This window comes from Cibotium barometz, chromosome 50 (genome assembly GCF_041138505.1).
Source record: "Cibotium barometz isolate CiBa-2024 chromosome 50, ASM4113850v1, whole genome shotgun sequence".
NCBI classification, from domain to species: Eukaryota; Viridiplantae; Streptophyta; class Polypodiopsida; order Cyatheales; family Cibotiaceae; genus Cibotium; species Cibotium barometz.
In genome coordinates, this window is record NC_141095.1 from 11,302,680 (window position 1) to 11,307,077 (window position 4,398).

At 42.0% G+C, this 4,398-nt stretch overlaps 1 pseudogene across 1 annotated transcript; it reads right to left on the bottom strand.

Moving 5' to 3' along the window:
- Positions 1–1,617: 1,617 nt before the first annotated feature.
- Positions 1,618–4,112, bottom strand: LOC147609793 (pentatricopeptide repeat-containing protein At3g26782, mitochondrial pseudogene; annotated as a pseudogene). The gene has a single exon (XR_015264159.1). The product of XR_015264159.1 is annotated as a pentatricopeptide repeat-containing protein At3g26782, mitochondrial pseudogene (transcript).
- Between the last annotated feature and the right edge of the window lie 286 nt (positions 4,113–4,398).

A 4,398-nucleotide genomic window follows, 5' to 3' on the forward strand; every position in this document is an offset into this window, starting at 1 on the left:
AGTAGATACTAACGAACGATCCGGATAGGCCTCATCAATAATGCAAGTTCCTTCTTGAGATCTTTGATTTATATGAGGAACCCATCTATTAAATCTCCCTCATTCATACACTTAAGATTTAAATAAAAAGGCGATGTATTAAGATTATACAAGAATTAGTTTACATAATCATATCGAAAGATATTAAGGAGTATGGCTATTTCAAATATTTTAAGGCTTGGAACATCATTATTCTCATTTGTAAATCACGTTCAGGCCTCTTACAAATTGATATTGATTTATGGAGCTAGAAAAATGCATTACCAAAGGTTATTAAGAGTGGGAGATTCACTTGATTGATACTTTAAAAGCCACATGTGACCTTGAGGACATGGGTCGCTTTGCTAAGCACAAATAAGGCCAACACAATGATCCATAATGGCGGCATTAAAAACTTTAAAAAAGAGTCCATATCATTCTCATTGGATGTCACTAGAATGAAATTATAGCCTTTGAACTATCTTTTATTGGAGTGTAGCAAAATTGAAATAAAAAATATGAAAGTAAGAAAGACCACTCTACTTTAAAGAAAAACATATTTACTATATTAGTATTTGTGTCTTAAACAATAAGATCAAAGACCTTGTCTAGTGACAAGTCACATAGATATACTTGGATATGTATGCTACATAGCAAGCAAAAAGCAACATCAATAATTGTCACGTGAACAAACACCATCAATGAGCTCATGAAGTCATTTAGCATTCCAATAACGATTCTCCTTTTAGTAATTTTGTGGCATGTCTTACCACTTGAGCTTGCTGACATATAGACTTCTTCACAAGTACAACACTATTGCTGCCAGGTCGTGTACGAATACACAAAAGCAAAAAGTAGATCAACACAATGCAAAGCACTGAATTACAAAAAGAAGTGGAGAGTAAACAATATTACTGTTTGTAGAAACTTGATTACAAACTGATGGTCCGTTCACTCGAGTGCTCTGGATAAGGAGCTTTGATGGTAATCTAGATAGACCTTGGATGAAAGATATCTTACTTAGAAGAGTGCTTGAATACAATGAACTCAAAGAATGAACTAAGGCTGCCAAACAAGCATATATATAGTACCTAGGATTGATAGGGACGTAAGTTGACCACGACGTGGCAACCCACCACAAGTTGGTCCAAAATGACCAACCGACTACATCATCCAATTGGAACCATATCAAACTACAATGAGATTCCGCAAGGACTATACGTAGCTCCCACGGCCATCTGAGACCGTTTGGACTCTCAAACACGAGGCTTGCAACTCGGAAACAATATGTGCTCAGTTCGTTGTGGAGCACTTACTAATGCAGTTACATAGTCCGCACAAGCATGCATCCTACTTGGAAGAGTGTCAAGTCTACATAAGGCGTCTCCCTAGTTGCTTGGGTGCTCACCACAACCGCTACTCCTCATAAAGGGGGCCTTACAAAATAGAGCACATCCGTCACCCACAGAAACAACACGAGGGTGGACCATTGAACAAATGCTTTTCTAACAAATTGATAGTGTACACGTTGCTATATGGGATGAATGGTAGCTATATGGAGAAAAATCACATAAAGATGGAAGACTCCAAGACATTCAACCCACAAAATGGTTTTGTGCATGTTGCTTTGGATATATTGGTATAAAACACTTCCGAAAAACAACAAGATTAAAGACCAAGACTAGTGGCAGGTGGCATAAATATATATGCTACACAGCAAACACAAAGCATCACCAATAATCGTCACAAGAACAAACACCATCAGTGAACTCATGAAGTCGTTTAGCATCCCACAGAACAATTCTCCTTTCAGTTATTTTGGAAACAACCTTAGTCCAAGAATGACAGTCCAGACAAACCCGCAGATTTTTTGTGATTTGAAGTGGGGCTTTAGAAGATGTAGCAATAAGGCCAAATGCTATGGCTAATTTTGCACTATGATAGCCAAGTACACTCTCTTTGAGTTCTTCATCCATATCATGCAGCATAATCTGTGTGTCCTCTGGCACGTACCCTGCCATGACCATGTGCCTGTTCAACCTCTCCAACTCTGTGTATATCTCTACTGCTTGTGGATGTGATTTATCTTTGACAACAAACTCATGGATCATACCGCCAACCTCAATTACACTGAGTCCCAGCTCCTCCTTAAGGCCCTTGCATACCATAGCCTCTCTTACTTTTGCTACCTTATCCCACTTGCCTTCTGCAGCATAGATATTCGATAACAATACATACGCTGAAGAGTTCTTAGGATTCAGCTCAATGACACGCTTTACAACACGTTTTCCCCTCTTCAAATCACCATGCACTTGGCAGGCAGCGAGTAAAGTTTCCCAAACCACCACATTAGCAGGAGGTGGGATTTTGGCAATGAACTCTTCAGCCTCCTCCAGTAATCCAGCACGTCCAAAAAGGTCAACCATGCAGCCAAAATGCTCCGCAGATGGCTGAAGGCCATAATTAGCACTCATAGAAAGGAAGTGCCTAAAACCTTCATTAACCAAGCCAGCACGGCTGCACACAGATAGAATGCTCACAAAGGTTACCTCACTTGGTTTTACACCAGCCTCCTGCATTTTGGAGAAAAGTTGAAAAGCCTCCTTGCCATGCCCATACTGTGTATATGCAGCAATCATAGCATTCCATGCCACCAAGTCCTGAGAGTGCATTTCATCGAACACACTTCGTGCATCCATTAGACCCCCACACTTACCATACATAGTGACAAGTGCAGTTCCAAGTACAGTATCTGGCAACAACCCATAAAAAACAACTTGTGTATGAATCAACTTACCCTGTGTTGGTGCTGCAAGACTGGTGCAAGCACTTAAGGCATTCACAAAGGTCACGTTGTCAGGTTTCAACCCTTCCTCCCTAAGGGCAAAGAAAAATTTTATGGCATGCCTGCCTTGCCCATGCTGTGTGTACGCTGCTATCATGGTGTTCCACGAAACTACGTTGCGTAAATGCAGCTTGTGAAATGCTCTTTCGGCATCCTCCAGACTCTTGGACCTCGCATACATATTTACTACAGCTGTCCCTACAACAACATCTGCCTCATAACCCCTCTCAATAATGGCAGCATGCATGACCTTGCCCTGCTCAAGAGTGGCCACGGAAGAGCATGCACCAAGGGAGCTGATAAAGGTAACCTTATCTGGTTTGATATCTGCACGATCCATCGTTTGAAAGAGTTCAAACACATCCAAGTGATGCCCATGCTGAGCATATGCTTCAATCAGTGCGTTCCATGTGACCAGATTCTTTACATGCAATCTTTGAAAAACCCTACTAGCTTCCTCAACACTCCCACACTTGCCATACATGTTGACAAGCACCGTCCCTACCAAGACATCAGACTCATATCCAGCATCTACCACCCCAACATGAACCAGCCTTCCCTGTGCGAGGGTTTCATCACTACAGCAAGCACCTAGAACACTGATAAAAGTGATGTTATTAGGCTCTATTCCTTCTAACTGCATTTGATCAAACAAGAGAAGGACCTTTTTTCCATCACCGTGATTGGCATAGGCTGCAATGATGAGGGTCCATGAGTACACATTGCGGTTATGTATGCCATCGAAAACTGAATGTGCGACGGAGATTGCACCACATTTGGCATACATTTCGATGAGATGGTTACCTATGTATGTATCATGGTGAAGCCCTCGACGGGCGATGTGCTCATGTACACGAATACCCTCTGTTAGGGTTTGCAGGTTACCGCATTCTCTTAACAAAAAAGCATAGAAAGCAGACGAAGTACCTTTCTCTATCTGATCCACAACGTGTCGGAGTTCGCTTAGTGTGTTGAAAGGAGCCATGCTTTTAGCAGAGCTCTCTTCCTCTCTGCAGAATGCTCGTTTTCGCCCTTGATTTGAGAAAGGGTAAGCTTGGGCTCTGTGCTTTGGCGAGTTTGTTCTTGTTCTGATGTTTGCGGCGTGCAGGCGAGGCCTTTCGATGACAGTGAGGCCGCCTGCAGAGCCAAGGGGAGGTCCATCCATGATGGGCGAAACATGGCGATGCCAATGGTTGCCTTTAAACAATCACCAGCCTCACTCCATCGCTTCTTTCTTCCGCTAAGAGAAGGCATGACCTTCCATTTTTTGATCGGCAGAGATAAATGGGGAACGTAATAACCATGGTTAATTTGAGACGATGGATTAACCATGGTGGTGGGTGCACTATAGTCAACTTTCCAACAAAATAGTCGAGATCAAAGGAGTCAACGTTCCAACAGTTAGTCAAGATCAAAGGTTTTTTTTGGACCAATATAAATATATATTTATATACCAAAAAGTAGTGACATCTCAAATGCCAACTTGATAGCCCTCAAACCCCATTCACCATGTTACAGATCATATTCCATCTCTC